Genomic DNA, 19802 nt, shown 5'->3' on the forward strand with positions numbered 1-19802 from the left:
CCTGATTAGTGCCCTCATTGTGAAGTTTGCTCACCCTTTTTGTGATCTGGCTAAGCCCATTGACTCTATATTTGATCAGATCTGGCCGTGAACCTCACAGTCCTTTTCAGCTGCACAGTAGATTTTTCTTTTGCCCTTCAGCCTCAGCACCTGTAATGGAGCTTTTTGAGGCAATCTTCAACTGTGTCTTTGAGTTTTGTGCACCTCGCTCAGGTCAGACTACAGTTTCTTTATTTTATTCATGTCTTGGGACTTCAAGGTCTTCAGTAGCTTAGGGATGTTGATGACCTTTAATTGCTGCTACTATGTTGTAAGATTGTTAGATGTATCGCTAAGAGGTCTTGTGTGGTTGTCCTTAACTGTTATTGTTAACATACAACTATATACATATCTCTAAGACAGATAGCATCTATCTAGATGCTATCTTCATGCCTACTTCTCTCATGTGACTCTTTACATCATAATGTGGTTGGTACAGTTTCCCCAGTCCCTTACTAACTCTTAGTAATCCAAATACTCTTGCACTACACTCCTCAGGTGTGTAAACAGGGGTCAGTTCATATTTTTATTAGAGTCTGGGCTTTCAGCCAAATATCCTTTACATGCCTGGAGAGAAGTATGGACTTTGCTGGGTGTTGGAGGGTGTGAACAATGTTGGGGGTGTTGGAGGGTATGAGCAGTGTCAGGGGTGGGTGACCCTCCTGATTGACAGAGCTGCACTGTTTTATGACTGTTAGGAAAAGCGCTAATAAATCAGGATGAAAAAACCAGGCCCTCAGTCCAAGTTGTTGCACTGACAGGACCTAGTTGCACCATCAACTGAAGCTCCTATGGAATACTTTTTGGTGAACCAGCAGGTCCAGTTCAGGCTAAATTGGCTCCCCTACCACCTCCCATGTGGTTTCAACCCTCAATAACAATGAATGTTCCTGTTTGGGTCTGGAAGATTTTGGCTATTATGTTTGTTGAGAGCCAGATTGTTCTAGATAGCTCTTCGACTTTGAACAGTATCATTATACCAGGCTAATAAATCCGTCTCAAATATTTATTTTAATTTTCATTGACTAAATATTTCTGACAAATAATGTTTTCAATGTATATATTTTCAAATATCAAAAAGGTGTTTTTTTGCATCCATCAGGAATCTTAACAATACAGTTCCAAAAGTTTTATTATTAGCAGTAAAAGAAGACCAGATGCAGTAATCTTTTAATATTGCACTTGGTAGTGGGGTGAAACATCCATGAATTTTGTATATGGGAAGTTAGGGAAATACAGCACAATGTTCCAACCATTAATTTAAGTGATTAAAAAATAGTGCTGAGATATAGCGCATGTCCCAATTTTAGTTTGTGTGGAAAGTGAGAGGGTTGATTCTCCCAAAAGTTAGTGCAGTGGGCCGGGAGGATCTTGTGGTGGGAACAAAAGTGCAAATCCCGCACATCATCCACTGCGATAAATCTCCCAACACCGGATTTGCAGCGGCATCTGCTCTCTGCCGGAAAACAGCGGGGAGATGCAGAAGTAATTTTAATATTATTTTATATCTGATTTAAATGCAATTAGTGGGCCTGGGTCTAGCATCTCCCACCCTGCCAGGGTGTTTCACTCCAGCAGGGATTACACAAGCTTCCCAGTTTCAGGGAACTATCAACCCGAGCGTGCTGGAGTGAATGGGACCACCAGAGGTTTGGGCAGTGGGGTATGCCCCCTGGGCATTGGCATCTGGGCAATGCCAGCCTGTGCCCCTGGCACTGCACAAGGGGCAACCTGCCAATGCTCAGGGGGCACCTTGGCACTGCCCATCATGCATAGAGCAGTGCCAGGGGTTGGACGTATGGGGGATGGGGCCTAGGAGCTGAGGCCTGATGGGCAGGACCTGGGAGCAATCAGTGGTGGTGAGGGGGTACTGTTGCTACTCTGCAATCAGGGTCAGTGAGGGAGGGAGGGAGGACATTGATTGGGGTGGGCTGGGATGGGGGGAGGGGGGTGTGGTCAGCCAGTGGGTGGGGTATGGTTAGCCTGCAGAGGGAACTGCAGTTGGCACTGCAGGGGTGGGTCAGAACTGCATGGGGGGGTAACTGTCAGGAGGGGCTGGAGGTTGGGGTGGTGGGTCAGGGCTGGGCCTAGGAATGGTCAGGAGCCAACGATCAGGCCATGGAGGAGGCGCAGAGGGCTGGCAGTGTGGGGATCAGGGGGCTAGGCAGCTATTGGGAGGTCATCAATGAGGGACCACTGGGCACGTGCCAATCTTGATACTGACAGATCGGCATGTGTGCAGTGGCCACTCAGTGCACTGGTTTCAGCCTCTCCAGCGGGAATAGGCCCTGGTCCCTGAAATTTAACGATATTCAAGCTGGTTATCTCTGCAGTGCACAGAGAGTGGGAGATTCTTCTCTGAACCCCCACTGAAAATACCAGCGTGAATTACTCCACACAAATTCAACACTTAGAATTTTTTGGGAGAATTCTGACCAAGGCATCTGACTGGAAATACAAAGTCAAAAATATCCTGTTATCATAGGACTGAGGTAAGGAGAAATTTCTTCACCCAGACGGTGGCGAACGTGTGGAATTCACCACCACAGAAAGTAGTTGAGGCCAAGATGTTTTGTGATTTCAAGAAGAAATTAGATAAAGATCTTGGGGCTAAAGGGATTAAGGAATGTGGGAGAAGGCGGGACCAGGGTTTTGAATTTGATGATGAGCCATGATCAAATTCAATGGTGGAGCAGGCTCGAAGGGCTGAATGGCCTTCTCCTGCTTCTAATTTCTATGTTTTAAAATACCCTGTCTGGTCGTTTGAGCGTCCAAAATGTTCAGAATTTATTCATTACTTTTGAAGTTGTTAGACATGACAATCAATTTGCATACAGCAAGAACCACAAAATGTAAAAAAAATGAACAATCAGTTAACTGATGGTTTTTATTCTGGTGGTATCAACGAGGGAAGAGGCTGACCAGAACTCAAGGGTAATTCCTTATTTTGTTTAAATGGGATCTTTTACATCTACCCAACAAGTAGGTTAATTTAACATCTCACCTAAAAGGCATCATATTGGACAATGCCGCCTCCCTTGGTATAGCACCAAGATTAAGTGCTCAAAGCTGGATACAGGACCTGGAATCTGTGTCTTTCTGGCCAGATCTGAATGCTGCCAGTAAAATCAAATTGACAGTTAATTTTCTCATGGAAACATGCTTTTGCTTTATAAATGTTAATGGGAACAAATATAGCATGTCAATAATTCCCAAAACACAGATCGAATTTGGATATGGCCCAAGTGGGAACTCAAAAAATGCATATTGAAAATGACTACTGGATCTCAGGAGTTCATATTCAACAATCACCAGCAGATGGCAGTGTTTGTATTGTCAACTTGATTCAACCTCATTGGTAGAATCAGTTTCTTTGCAAATTGCCACAGATTTATTTGATTAAAATTTAGTTAGTCAGTGCAAGATTAAATTCATTGAGACTTGGTTAACGTTAAATTCTCCCAGTTTGTGAGGCAATCTGGATTAAACTCTTCTGAAAGAGAACAGTGGTTATTCTTTCTACGCGTTGTGGATTTTTTGTCAGTTGTTTTGTCTGCGGTTGATGACATCCATTGGCAGATTGACTGATTGTGGAATTTCTGAAGGTCTGCTGTGCACATCAACAATTCAGACATTCAATACCCTGATCCCACCTCCCCCCCCACCTCCCCCCCCCCCTCCCCCCGATATCCCTTGATCCTTTTAGCCCCAAGAGCTTATCTAATTTCTTCTTGAAATCAGACAACATCTTGGCCTCAACTACTTTCTGTGGTAGTGAATTCTACACATTCATCACTCTCTGGGTGAAGAAATTTCTCCTCAGTTCAGTCCTATTAGAACAAGATTTTTTTTTGACTTTATATCTCCAGTCAGATACCTTGGCCAAATTCTCCCAAAAAAATTCCAGAGTGGTGCGCTTGGCTGTGGTTCTGAGGGTGGGAAGTGGTGCATCAGAACAACTTCTTTACATATTCCTACCACTCAGGAACGTTCCCGGTGCGTGGGGGCACAGACTGGCTTTCACCAGGAGAGCAGGGAGCTGCTGAGGCAAGTCAAGGATTGTGAGGGACCTCACCATGGAGAGCTGTGGCCCCAATTAAGGATGATTGTGGAGCCTCCCACCACACATGGGGGTCATCAGCTCAATGGATGGAAATGGCCACTCTGCGGAAGGCCCAGTGACATTAGAGTCTCAGCAGCACCTATCATTCCTGGTGGTCTCCTTCCTGAATATGTTTCCATTGACATCATTGCTTTCAAGTATGCGAATAAGACCCACATTTGGTTCCAACATTGAGGTCCCAAAGCCCATAGAGGTTGACCATAAACCTGGGCAGAAGGAGATGCCAATCTTAAGAAGTTTAACTGTGGGGCCTCATTTGAATGTCACTGATCAGCTGCTTGGCTCTTTGTGGCAGACAATGCAAACAGACTGCCAGGAGGAGCGGGCAGATTGGATGGTTACCAAGCATCCTGCTGATATCTATCACTAGATGACTGTCAGCAGCATACTAAATGTGGTGTGAGTGTTCAAATCCATCTGGGACCCATGCATGTCCTAGGACCTTCAATTGTATTTGTTAATGGGTCTCCTTATCTGTCCCTGAACCCAATAGTAGAAGAATGGGAATGGAGCAGAGAATGATGATATCCCATTTTAACTGGGCCAACACTCCTGTTCGACCAATCAGGGAGAGGCAAAATTGCTCTTACAGGCAACGGGTTTCTGAAAACTGATTTAGGATTCTTGCTGACCGAACTTATCTCAGACAGATCTACCAAGGGACGCAATTCCTCTCAGTGTCTAGAGGGGGGAACATTAGCCCTAATTCTTCCAGCTGGTAAATGCACATGAATGAACCACAGTTAATGGCAGCGTTAAATTTTGATATGGTGCTCCCATGGTTGAATATCCTCTCAGCTCACATTGGACTGAGAAAGGATTTTAAAAAGCCTGTAACTTGAGTCACTAGCCACGGTCTGTTTCTTGCCCACTGAGCACAAAGACAGAAACTTGTGTCTGCAGAAGAGGATGAGGAAAGGAAAATAAGAACAGACTGTGAAGTATCATAGATGAAAAATGATTCACTTCCTGTTGGAATAAGGTGACATGCACATGGTGCCACACTTTTGGGTAATTCATTGCTTAGTTCCACCTGATCTCTGCACTTTAATAGGGTCCCCAAGCTACTATAATACTGTGATTTATTACTGGGCAAAAGCAATTAAGGCTGGGTAATTGAAGAAATGATGGCTCTATAACCATATCACTTAGCCCTAGGCTTCCCAAATGGTTGGATTCAGCCCTGGTATTATTATCATCTTCACATCATTCTCAATAGTAAGAAACACCTCGAATAGACCCTCTGTCAATTCTGTGATATTTTCTCTTATAATTTTCAGTAAAACCCAAACACTCATAAATGATTTCATGTAACCTCAAGTTTTCACTGTTCGTGGAAAAAAATATGGAGGTGACAACTCGTATCAAGCTTGGAAAAACATCTGAAGTGCCACAGGAGGAGTTTGTACCTGGGGACAGTCTATTCATGCAAATCATTTAGGGTTGCAACATTGGTTGAACTAATCTTGAAATAGTAAAATCCATAGAATCCCTACAATGCAGAAGGAGGCCATTCAGCCCATTTAGTCCCACCAAGGCCCTATCCCCATAATCCCATGCATTTACCCTACCTAGCCCCCCGACGCTAAGGGGCAATTTAGCATTGCCAATCCACCTAAGCCACACATCTTTGGACTGTGGGGGGAAAACAGAGCATCTGGAGGAATCCCACACAGACACGGGGAGAATGTGCAAGCTTCATACACTCAGTGACTCAAGCCAGGAGTTGAACCCAGGTCCGTGGCGCTGAGGCAACAGTGCTAACCTCTGTGCTACTGTATTGCCCCTGACATATGACATGACATTTTCTACTAATGTGAGTCTGAAGCAAGGTTTGATGTTGCTTGAATGTCCTTTTAGGGAGAGCACCTATGTATTTCACAGTGTGGAAGCCTTCCTCTCCTCAGCCTCTGTTCGGAGAGTAGTACATCTCTATTCACTCTTCACTGCTCTGACCTCCTCAGAATCAATGTCACATCCTCACTAATACTTGTATTTCCCCTAAATAAAAGTAGCTGAGCAGGTACATAGGAGTAAAAGTGCCACTAATAGAGGGGGTGAGACTCAAGGCTTTGTGGCAGATAACACAGTCTTCCCTCTCTGCAGTAAAATTCTATGGGAGTGATCTTGCATTCTCGCCTTGCTGACCGATGGGTGGGGTGGACTGATAAGACTGCGAGAGAGCCATGAAATCGGGTTTGCGCCTGATTTCCTCCCTCTTGTGATCTTACTGGCACAGGATAGCCGGTGAGCTCAGCCTCACACTCGAAAAGGTCCAGGCGGGGGAAGGGTGAGCAGGTGACTGGTCACGAAGTCTGGCAATATCTGGGGGAGGCCATGACAGTGGCAGTGGCAGTGATCTACACATGTGCAGTTGTGCTCTCTGCTGCTATCAGCTGGCTGTCAGGCAATCCAGGCCCCACTCACTCCCCCTGCTGGCTGATTCCAAGTTTGGCTTGATTTTTTTTGACAAATTCAGGTAAAATTCGATTTTTAAGTCATCCAAAAGAATGGCACAAATTTCTCTTGTTTTCACATTCATTCAGGATGTAGAATCTTTAGAGTACCCCCTGTGATATTTTTGTTGATAAGTGGCAACAGAGATGTCAAAAGCTTCTGCCCTCATTATAGGAGGCCATCTATGACATAAAATTGGAGGGTATTGAGATATGTCAAAGACAAACTCGAGAATGACTCAGATACAAAGCTATTAAAATACGCATCATTAAAGCTGCTCGAATCTCAGCAAGCTGTCAAAGACAACCAACAGCTAACCAGCCAGCACACACACTCATTGCAAGCACTGACAAGATTAATGATACCCAATCCATAAACCAAAGGGGGAAAAGAACAGAGCACACTGTTTACATTTCTGAATGAGTCATCCAGGGCCCTGGACATATTATCTGGAGACATTGATAATCCCTCAATGGTGATATGGTAGCGCAGTGGTTAGCACTGCTGCCTCAGAGTGCCAGGGACCTGGGTTCGATTCCTGGTTTGAGTCACTGAGTGTGTGGAGTTTGCACATTCTCCCTACGTCTGTGTGAGTTTCGTTCGGGTGCTCCAGTTTCCTCTGTTAATTAAATACAGGTGGTGATTATGAAGCTACTGGATTGTCATGAAAACCCATCTAGTCTAATCAGGGAAGGAAATTTGCCATCCTTAACTGATCTACTTCGCAGCAATACAATTTGGTCTTAACTGCCCTCTGAAATGGCCCAGCAATCCACCCAGTTGTGTTTAAGAAGATGACTTACCACCACCTTCTCAAGGGCATTTAAGGAAGGATAATAAATACTAGCCTGGTCAGTGATGCCCATATCCCATGTGTGAGTAGAAGGAAAGCATCACAAAACTGATCAACATTCAGATATAACAGCTGAATGAAGTAAATACACATACATGATTTTACTATTGTGCTGAGTATTGATCTGTCATCATTTGAATAAAACAGGAGTTTCCCCACCGATATCTGGAAATCCCTGGAGCAAGACCCCACCTGAAGTGGAGGAAAAGCATCCTGGGAGGAGCTGAACACCTCCAGTTTCATCACCAAGAGCAAGCTGGAAAGGAGCATCAACAGTGAAAGGAGCATGTGGCAACCTGCGCACTCCACCAACCCGCTCCTCCATGCGCCATCTGCCCCACCCGTGACAGAGACTGTAGATCACAGATCGGACTCCTCAGTCACCTGAGAACTCATTCTCAGTGTGGAAGCAAGTCATCCTTAACTGCTAGGGATTGCCTGAGAGGAAGAGAACAGGAGTAATAATGAGAATTGATGTCATGTGAAGAACAACACAAGGACTTATGAACTGGTTTTCTAGGTAGCTGAGGTGCTCGTTGGAAAACGTATTGAATTAGTGTCTGTTGCTCCTATTCTCTTGTAACATTGGTGCTTTTGCAACTAATCCTTCTCATTAACTAAGTTCTTCCATGGGTTCAGTATTTTGACCTTTGGGTTGCAGCCTCTTTGAAGAGAGAAATTGTGGAGCATGCAGTAGGTGACAATAAATTGTGGGGCACTGAGCTAGCCACAGTCCAAGAATGCTCTTGGGTCAGTTGCAATGTCTGAATTTCTGCCTTAAACCTTTAAAGTGAAAGTTTGTTTGATAACTTTCCTGTTACAGCACAGGCGTCACACAGGTTCTGTTTGTAATCTGTATAAGAGCAATAAGGAGCTATAGGTACTAAAGCTTCCCAGAGCCAAGGACCAGTCTTTTCCTTCAAATAAGTAATTACCTTAAAATAAGTACATCATGGGAGCAGATGTAATTCATGCTGGTTAGCTGGACATTGTAAGAGTAAAATCCCTTTGGTACATCACAGTGGAATTGGCCTTAATGGTAACATCGGGGCAATTAGTGATTACCCCAGCCACCAGCCCTTTGTGCCCACCTCCCCCCCCCCCACCCCCACCGACCCCCCACCCCCCCCAGATTCTCCAGAAACCAAAAGACGTGCAGACATCTGTTGCCCTGTGTTGCCAATCTGAGGAAATATTGTTACCTTAGCTAAGTGATATATGCTTAACCCCTCCATGTATCTGTGGACAACAAGCTGAAAAACACTGCAGATGCTATCAGTACTGACCTGGAAGTATCTGACCCGTAAAGATCAAGGCTGAGCAGTCTTTGACAGAGGAACTATTGTCATACACATTTATCATGGCTGGAGGTCTTCATTCAAAGAGATGACTCAGATCTACTGCACCCTACTGATTAGTATCAGCTTCTTAAGGTAGTTCTTCTCATTAATTCCCAATTATCTGCGTCTGGGGTGACAAACCCAATCAGTTCCATAGTGACTGGAGCTGATATTACATCTTGTGTGTTTCACCTGACAACACAGGCAAGCTTTGCCTGGTCCTATGGGCCCCTATCAGCCGATTGTAGCACTTAAACTAATATTCATTACAGACCAGACCAAACAGAATGGTGAGATGCAGCTCTGCCATATGTCAATTCACATGTCAGTACAGGCAAACTGTTTGACAGTTTCACATGAGAGATTGAGAGGTATAACCTGGGGTTAAAGCAATGGAGGCGGCGGGTTAATGAGCTCTCAACCGCATCATAATAGTGTGTGAAAAATTAAAGATGGGCCAAGAAATTCAAAACATTGAGAGAGGATACATATTATTGTACATATTAGACAGTAAGATATAGGAACAGAATTATGCCAGTTGGCCCAACAAGTCTGCTCCGTCATTCAATCATGACTGATAAGTTTCTCAACCCCATTCTCCTGCCTTTTCCCCATAATCTTTGATCCGATCACCAATCAAGAACCTATCTATCTCTGTCTTAAATACACTCAATGACCTGGCTTCCACTGCCTTCTGTGGCAATGAATTCCACAGATTCACCAACCTCTGGCTGAAGAAATTCCCCCTCATCTCAATTCTAAAGGGTCATTCCTTTACTTTGAGGTTGTGCCTGCGGGTCCTAGTCTCTCCTACTATTGCAAACATCTGTCCCACGTCCACTTTATCCAGGCCATTCAATATTCTGTAAGTTTCAATAAGATTCCGCCCTCATCCTTCTAAACTCCATCAGGTACAGTCCTAGAGACCTCAAACGCTCCTCATACGTCAAGCTTTTCATTCCTGGGATCATTCTTGTGAACCTCCTCCGGACCCTCTCCTGACTCCTGCCTCCTCCATTGTCTAAATGGGGCTAAACAATTGAAAGTGCAAGTGTCAGTCAGAACGGAAAAGAAATCCCAAGTTACAATTGGAGGAATAGCGAGCTTGGTTAAGACAGATTATAAGAGGATCTCCTTCTCCAAACACAGTCTGGTTCTCCGATGTTCATTGCTCCAGCTCCTTGAATCACACGTTCCCTCGGATTAGAATCTATGAGTGGAGGAGCAGCAAGAGTGGGAGAGAGAGAGAGAGAAACCGTGATTGGAGGTCGAGAAGCATTCATTGTGGCTGCTGTTGCTGCCACCATGCAGGAAATATTCTTTAGGTGCACCAACACCAATTGTTCTGACCAGCTGCTGGACAATGAATCCCACCCATTCAATTCTCTGTGAGGCTGAGGGGAAGAAACAGAACAATTGAAAAAAGATGAGAGAGGAAGGGGCCGGAAACCCAGAGTGAGATCCAGAAGTAGATCAGGAGGACATTGAGTCATCTTTGGTTGTATACGGCGTTCTAGAATTTGGTTGTCCTTTACTCTAGAAGTATGACTTGGAACTTCAGTAGACACTTCTTCTCTTGGAACTAATTCTGCATCACTCTCACGCGGTATTGTAGGAAAGACACAATCATCATGCAACTCAGATTCAACTAAGTCTTTTGGAGTAGTATTCACAACACCAGGGACCAAAGAAGTTGGCACATCTGGAGATAATTCTGAGAAGTTATTTTGAGATTTATTTTTAATCCTTTCTGGGATGTGGGTGTCACTGGCTGGACTATCATTTATTACCCATCCATAACTGTCCTCCATTTCAGAGGGCAATGGTCAACCATTGCTGTGGATCTGGAGTCACATCTAGGCCAGACCAGGTAACTAAGGCAGATTTCCTTCACTAAAATACATCAGTGAACCACACGGTTTTTTACAATAATCAACAATGGCTTCATGGTTTATTTATTGTTTATTAGTCACACTTAAGGTTTACGTTAACAATGCAATGAAGTTACTGTGAAATTCCCTAGTTGCCACAATTCGGTGCCTGTTCGAGTCAATGCATCTAACCAGCATGACTTTCAGTTTGTGGGAGGAAACTGGAGCACCCAGAGAAAACCCACACAGACACAGGGAGAACGTGCAAACTCCACAAAGACAGTGACCCAAGCCAGGAATCGAACCCGGGTCCCTGGTGCTGTGCTAACCACTGTGCCACCATGCTGCCCGGTCATCATTAGATTTCTAATTCCAGATTTTTACTAAATTCAAATTTCACCATCTGCCATGGTGGGATTCAAATCTGGGTGCCCAGAGCATTACTCTGAGTCTTTGGATTACTAGTTCAGTGACAATACCACTCCATCACCGCCTCCCCAAGATACTAATGAGTCAGCATGGTGTCACTCAACCAGTTGATTTTCAGTTTGAACCATGTAAAGAATTGATTTACTTTTGCCAAAACTATGGCTGGTACGCATTTCTCTCTTGTGGCATAATTAAGCACTAACACTCAATCTCCTTATTGAAATAAACATTATTTTGCCCTCACTTATTGTCTAGCAGCTTGAGATTGTTGTTAATGCACTACTATTTCTGAAGTTTCTGTCATTAATAAGAAATCAAATGTAGTTCTCAACTTTCTCTTTAAGAATAGTAATGCAGGTGAACTTTGGCTTGAGTAATGTTTTTATAAAATGCCAAAAAGCTATTCATAAGATGTGTAACAAACATTGCTCTTTTGAAGCTTTTAAAGACTGTTTCAAGGATTGCGTGAATCCTTCATCTAAGACAATGGTTAATGGATGATAAGGTGTGGATTTTATATGCAAATACCATTTACTATGAGATAATCCTCAGACTCTTGTGAAGTAAACTATTACTGCTAACAATCTGATCCAGTTTACCAAATCTTGCAAAGATTTCATCAAGTTTTTCAATGGTTTGTGATAGATCTCATGATAAAAACTTCTGGCCACTTTGAGTGTGCATCAGTTATGACTAAGAACTTGTAACCATCAAACAGAGAGCAAAATCTACATGCAATCATTATCTTGGCATTTTAGACCACTCTGAAGGGATAAAGGAGACAATGGTGGTGTGTTTCCTATTCATGTACAGGATTGACACTGTCCCACTTTGTTTTCAATCTAAGCATTCAGTCCTGGCCACCAAAAATAATACATTGGATGGTCCACTGAAGCTTTCTTGAAACAAGATATGTACGATGTATTCCAATTATCATTCTTTTCAATACCCTATCTATCACCATCCTCACCACGGGATCATTTCTAATATGTCTGTGAACTTGAGAAGCTGTCACAGGCAAATGAAAAGAATATTAACAAAACTTGTTGGTGGCATCTGCTCAATAGATATAGGTAATCAGGATAATGTGTCAGCATTAGCATGGCTCTTGGGACTTTTCTGTCTTCCATCCCAATAGTTTGTTGAGTACTACTTTCCTCCTGATAATGATTGCTCTAAGTTCTTCCTTTCTGTTTCCTCTGCATTACCTGTTGCTATTGGGATTGTATTCCTGTCCTCCACCATGAAAACTGAGGCAAATATTGATTTAGCATCTCTGCCATTTCTGTATTCAAGCAGCTCTCTGGGGAGAGTTAATGATTTGAGTAAAGCCAAATACTCCAGATCTGGAACCTGAAACAAGAACAAAAGGAGGCCGAAGAAACCCAGCAGCTGTGCCAGCTTCCTCCAACAGTCCCCGTGAATCACCTTCAGGAGTTTCATTTACTTTTAGAGGTTCTGTTACTCATCTCAGAGATTTAAGTTTCATTTAAGCAACTTTTAGGCGGGATGCTAACTTAGAGGCGTTCAGTCATAATCCCATGGGTGGTAGCTTTGCACCATTGGCTCTTCAGCCAAGCACATACACCAAATATCTGAACCTGCGGTCACTCTCATACTGAGCAGGATTACTCTTGCAACACTTTGTAATCATCAGTAGGGTAATTCCCCAGTCTCATCCCCCAAGGGACTAATATTCGCCTTAGCTACTTTCTTCCCTTTTTGCTATCCTTTTTTATATTTTGTGTTAGTTTTCTTTCAAAATTTACCTTTGCTCTTTCTTTTTATTACTTTTTTAATAACGCTTTGTTGATCTTTGAGAAGTTCCCAATCTTCCAGCCTGCCACTGGCCTTTGCAATGTGGTATGCCTTAGTTTTTGTCTTCGTGTTGTCTTTAACTTCCTTGTTTAGCCATGGATTGTGTTTCCCCCTCTCTGGAATATATTTTAGTTTGGAGTAATTGAATATCTCCTCAAATAACTGCCTCTGCTCATCAACCGTCCCACCTTTTAGCCTTTCTGCCCGTTCCACCAGAGCCAAGTCTGTCCTCATGCCTACGTCATTACCTTTGTTTAACTCCAGAATGCGAATGTGGGACTCTAGTTTCTTGCCCTAAAACTGAGTTTTGCATTCTATTGCACTTTGATCACTCTGCTGAGCAGAGGCCTGAGAAAAATGATTTGCTGTCTGCAGATTGAGCAGCACGTTGGTGGAATTTAGTTTGTAGACAGTGGCTTTGCTCTGCCACTGCCCATCCAGTCCAAAGAAGTCCAGATGCCATTTCCCTGGCCCTGCACTCAACCCTGGAACTACTAAATAAAAAGGACACTTATGTCAGCCTTCTATTTATTGACTGCAGCTCAGCCTTCAACACTATTATTCCCATGAAACTCATCTCCAAACTCTGAGGCCTCGGCACCTCCCTCTGTGATTGGATTCTGAACTTCCTAACACACAGACCACAATCAGTAAGGATAGGCAACAACACCTCCTCCACAATGATCCTCAACACTGGTGCTCCACAAGGCTATGTTCTCAGCCCCCTACTATACTCCTTATACACTTATGCCTGTGCGGCCAAATTCCCCCTCCAATTCTATTTTCAAGTTTGCTGATGACACCACCGTAGTGGGTCGAGTTTCAAACAATGACGAGACAGAGTACAGGAATGAGAGAGAGAATCTGATGAACTGGTGCGGCAACAATAATCTCTTCCTCAATGTCAACAAAACGAAGGAGAGAGTGATCGACTTCAGGAAGCGTAAAGGAGAACATGCCCCTGCCTACATCAATGGGGATGAAGTAGAAAGGGTCGAGAGCTTCGGGTTTTTAGGTGTCCAGATCACCAATAACCTGTCCTAGTCTCCCCATGCTGACACTATAGTACTGGGGGAAACGTGAGTGAGGGGGAAATTACTGGGGTGTGGGGGTCGGGGGGTGTTGGGGGAGTAGGGGGGAAATGTCCATTGGACATAGAGTTTTAGCTGGTGTCCTGAATGCATGAACCTGGCACACACATCAATGGGTACAATCCCAATGGTGATGGGGGAATTAATTTGATTTGATTTATTATTGTTACATGTATTGGTATATGGTGAAAAGTATTGTTTTGTGTGCACTCTTCAGACTAAGTGTACCATCCGTAGACAAGGAAAGGAGAGAGTGCAGAATGTAATGTTACAGTCATTCCTAGGGTAGACAGCAAGATCAACTTAATGTGAGGTAGGTCCATTCAGAAGTCTGATGGCAGTAGAGAAAAAGAGCTGTTCTTGAGTCGGTTGGTACGTGACCTCAGACTTTTGTATCTTTTTCCTGATGGAAGAAGGTGGAAAAAAGAATGTCTGGGTTGTGTGAGGTCCTTAATTATGCTGGCTGCTTTGCCAAGGCAGTGGGAAGTATAGACAGAGTCAATGCATGGGAAGCTGGTTTGCATGATGGACTCGGCTCCGTTCATGACCCTTTGCAGTTTATTGCGGTCTCAGACAGAGCAGGAGCCATACCAAGCTGTGATACAACCGGAAAGAATGCTTTCTATGGTGCACCTGTAGAAGTTGCTGGGAGTTGTAGTGGACGTAATGTGATGTAACAATCATGACTTCTACACTGTTAAAAAAGTCATTTCTCACCAGGATAATAACGGTATCAATCATCCAAACCCTTAGTATCAATATCAGAAATTACAAGCCCTTGAAACCATCACTTTTCTGATGATCAAGAGGAGATTGCTGGGGCAATAATTGACCGGGTTGGATTTGTTCTGTTTTTTTCTGGATAGGACATACCTGGGTCATTTTCCACATTGCCCGATAGATGCCAGTGTTGTATACTGGAACAGCTTGGCAAGAGATGCTTTGTTTTGTTCATTCAGATAAAGAACCTTAAATTTTATTTTTTTACTTCTGTTGCCTGCAATGACTTTATTTGCCGATGTACAACTCTGTCAAAGTCTCTGTTCTCTCCTATCCACTCTGCTTGTCTTTACCCAGATTCCTATTTTGTTCATATGCCTCAGCCTTTCTCTCTGGATTTCTAAATCTCCTTTCAACAGAATCCTTCTCCCCAACCTCCCACCATTAGTTTAAAGTCCAATCCACAGCCCAGTTACACAAATGGCCAGGGCACTGGTCTCAGCCCATTTGAAGTGGTGCCCATCCCAATGGAATAGCTCATTTTTCTCTAAGTACTGATGCCAATGCCCCATGACTTGCAACCTCTTCTTCCCACACCACTATGACTCAACGTGTTTAATTCTCTAATCTGCTTGACTCTCTAGTAATTGGCACATGGCTCAGGTAACAACTCAGAAACAATCCAGAAAATCTGTGTTTTAATTTGGACCCTAACTTTTCAAATTTCCTTACCAGGGCAACATTCTTAGTTCTCCATATGTCATTGGTTTCCAAGTGGTCCATGGCAGCTGGATCCCTCCACTCCTGCTTGATGTTCCTCACCAGCAGCAAGAGGATGTCCATTGCCCTGGTATTGAGCAGGCAACACAATCTTCAGAGTTCCCAGCCATAGTTGCAGGGTCAGTATCTATCCCCCTGATTATACTGCCTCTTATCACTACCATGTTGCTCTTTTGCTCTTGAGTGGCATCCTTCACCATGGTGCCATGGCCAATTTGCACATCCACCTCTTGGCTATTGGTCGAAGTCAGGGGCTGAGGCTCCTTTATTAATACATGCTAGTTTCCCATACCATTCATGGTCACTCCCTCCTGTTTGTGACTATTGACCAATTCTAATGTCGTATCTAAACTAAAGGACACTACCGCCAGAGGGCTCCTTATTTAACAAAGATATTTGTCACTTGAGGGTTGAAAGTTTTGTCAGAATCTGACTTGGAATCTAAATTTAAACCTAAAAAAAGTCTTGCCGGAATCCACCACTTAAACCACATTCCCAACGACACAGTCTGTCTACATCTCACTGCAGCATAGTTTCCTCTCTCTGCATTCCCTTACTCCATGAGAATTATTATGTATGCTGGGCTGAGAGCCCAGAAATCCATTATTCTAGTTGACTCCCAACAAGAATAGTGCTTAATTAACTGCTATGGCTTCCTGATCAATGCTGTCATCTTTACTATGCTTATTTACGTCAGGTTAAATGGTTTCAAGGGCATTGCAGTTACTGTTACCAATACTTTAAAGGGTGCAGATGATTGGCATTTTTATTGCCCTGTAGTGGAATTACTTTTTTTAAACATAGTGGAAAGTAATGAATGAATTACCTTTTTATAGAGTTTAATCCAGATTCTATTGCCACTATCAGGCTCGTAGAATAGAAGTGCCATAGCTTGGAATAGGGGGCTTGAAGGGCCACTTGAAGGGTAAGGATGGGGTGGTGGGTATGGGGCCTTACCTTGAATAAGGTGTATGAGGAGAACAATTTGAACTCATATTTTAAAAGATCCCCTCATGCTGACTAGGGCCTGACTCCTCTGAGGGCCAGTGAAACATGACTCTTTAAAAACCTGGTCTGACTCCATGAAAATTAAGGAGGAATAAGACATGCCCAACTCCACAGTGGAGCCTGCCAGATTGAAAGGGTCAGAACCCTTTAAAAATCATTCCCAAAAGTCAGACAGATAACAGGGTCAGGAATCCCGGAGTCGGGAGCCACCCACCATTTTAAAGGGCTCTGGAATTGACTCGATGTAAATCCAGTCCATGGATTTCAGAGCCAAAATAATGGAATTCAGGATGAATGGTACTATGATGTCCCAAATCCACCATTTACAAGCTTGTCCTTTGTATTGTTTGGCATACCTTCCTCTCGCCTTCACAGCCAGAGCAGTTTGGGATGTGGTTTTGCGGTAACAGAAACTCAGTATAACCTAGTCCTGCCTCAATTTTCTGGATCCCCATTCTAAAGATGCCTTGAATTTCTGGGCCTATGTGTCCACCGTACATTACTTTGTTATCTGCTCTCATTGCCCTCTGACATATAAACACAGATATTCAATACCAACAGCAATTGCCAGATCAGATTACTTGTACCAATATCTTTACAGATATGTAATTACATACATTACCAGAGGATGGCGCAGTCCCTCTGTGAGGCTGATTGGCAAAACAGCAGATTTTAGTAAATTAACAAACGTTACTTTTTATAAACTGCTATGCAAGCTATGTGATCCAAGGGATAGGGTCAAGTGAACACCTCTGCAAACTAAATTAGATGTGTTAAAACAGAAGATATCAGTGTGAAAAACATATTGCTGATGCAGACTGAATGCAATGATTGGGTTTTGTAAAGGATATGGAGTTGAAAAATGCAACACTAAAATTATTTTATAAACAAAATGGAAAGAAAATAGTGGTTCAAACTGAGCAATTTGACTAAGGGTCACCCAGACTCAAAATGTTGGCTGTATTGTCTCTCCATAGATGCTTTCAGACCTGCTGAGATTTTCCAGCATTTTCTTGTTTTTGTTTGTCTGAGCATACTATGGTTTCGCAGAGAGAAGTTTAAAGGGAGGGACTTGCCATTTTGGAAGGGGTAAAAAGTGGAGCTCAGTTTTGTCAGAACAATGTTAAACCTCAGTGGTACAATGATGTTTCAAAATTTTTGCGTATTGTACTATATTATGTCATGTCTTGCATGGAAGATGACATCATCATGTATACACAGGAACATAGGAATAAGGAGCAGATCTAGGTAATTCAGCCCTTTGAACCTGCTCTGCCATTCAATCAGATCATGGCTGATTTCTCCCTGGTCTCAAATCCATCTCCCCACCTGTTGCCCCCATCTCTTTAACCCGTTTTTTAATAGAAATATGTATTTCTTCTCCTTGAAACCATTGAATGATTCAGGCTCTCCCATTCCATGGGGCAGCGAGTTCCATAAATTCACCACCCTTTGAGAAAAGTAGTTCCTCCTCACCTCAGTTTTAAATTTGCTCCCTCTCAACCTCCTATTCTGTCCTGTGACCTCTTGTTCTAGATTGCCACACATGGTGAAACATTTGGTCTATGTTCACTTCGTCAATCCCTTTTATATTTTATATACCTTGATCAGACATAAGAACTAAGAGCAGGAGTAGGCCATTTGGCCCCTTGAGCCTGCTCCACCAATTAGTAAGATCATGGCTGATCTTTTCGTGGACTGAGCTTCTCTTGCCTGCTCACCATAACCCTTAATTCCTTTACTGTTCAAAAATCTTTCCATCTTTGCCTTAAAAACATTCAGTAAAGTAGCCTCAACTGCTTCACTGGGCAAGGAATTCCACAGATTCACAACCCTTTGGATGAGGAAGTCTCTCCTCAACTGAGTCTTAAATCTGCTCCTTCTTATTTTGAGGCTCTGCCCCCCCCCCCCAATTTCTGGTTTCACCTGCCAGTGGAAACAACCTCCCTGCTTCTATCTTATGTATTCCCTTCATAATTTTGTCTGTTTCTGTAAGATCCTCCTTTAATCCTTCTATATCCAGTGAGAATAAACCCAAATTGTTTAATCCCTCCTCAGACATCAACAGTGGGAAATTATGCCGTGGACTCACAATATTTAGGAGTAGCTTCACCATCAGGACTACAATGGCTCAAGAAGGCCAACCATCACTTTCTCAACAGGGGATGTGCTCTGACTGAAGTTCATACCCTAAGAATAAATATAACAAAATTCATAATACATCTATGTGAAATTCTTCTCTGTTATTTTAGTTGAAGATCTAACCCATTCATTTTAAATGGTTTAACCTCTCCATCAAAACAGCTGGAGGAGAAACATCAGATGTTTTATTTAGGCATTCAAGTGAAAGCACCTCATGTTGCAGTATCCAAACCCAAAACAGGAGTTCCCCCTTTAATTCTTAGCGGGACACTTTTTTTTGATAAAGTTGTTTGTTAATAAAAGTATTTTGCTTGAGGAAGTGGAAAAGCCATATGCCAATTTCATTACATTAACATTACACGAAAGTGGTACAATAAAATATGTATTTTAACACTATTTCCACCATCACATTTATAAATGGGAAAAGAGTTTGTTCGACACTTTTCACTAAAATACTCCCATTTAAAGTGGGCTCAACGTACAGTAAGGTAATTTGTTTTTTCTTTTTAACTACATTCCACTGTTCTGAAGTTTTGGCAACTATGTATTTCTTAATTATTATAATGAGAACAGATTTGCTTTAAAGAAAAAGGCAGATTGCAGACTCAGAGAAATGCATTGCTCAATGATTTCTGTCCTTCCCTGGTTATAAGTTTGAAGACAATCTCCACAGAAACCAATATAATGTTATTCATTTCAATCTTGCTCAGCTCAGAAAGATACCTGAGTGGGAGGATTGCAATTCTGGAAATTAATTTTGGACAACTTGGCTCCGAAGACACACAATAATAATTTGATTATGAAAAGAATAGATATGTAGAAACAAATAAAACATACTTTTTCAAAAAAATTTAGTTTGACTATATTCTGCTCATGGTCTAAGAAAAGTATTCATTCTTCAAAATGAGGAAGGAATGGAACTGAAGTGAACAACAAATATTTCAGCTGTGGAAACCTCCGTAGCCAGTGGACACCATGGCATATTTAATATTCCAGCTCCCATCATTACAATTTTTTCTTTTATTTTGGATATATTCTCATTCTTATTTTCAGATCTCTTCATTGCCTAATCCCCATCTCTGTGACTCCTCCAATCCTATAAACTTTTACAATATCTCTATTCCTCCTATT

This window comes from Carcharhinus amblyrhynchos, chromosome 13, assembly GCF_965287045.1.
Source record: "Carcharhinus amblyrhynchos chromosome 13, sCarAmb.v2.hapA, whole genome shotgun sequence".
In the NCBI taxonomy this organism is placed as follows: domain Eukaryota; kingdom Metazoa; phylum Chordata; class Chondrichthyes; order Carcharhiniformes; family Carcharhinidae; genus Carcharhinus; species Carcharhinus amblyrhynchos.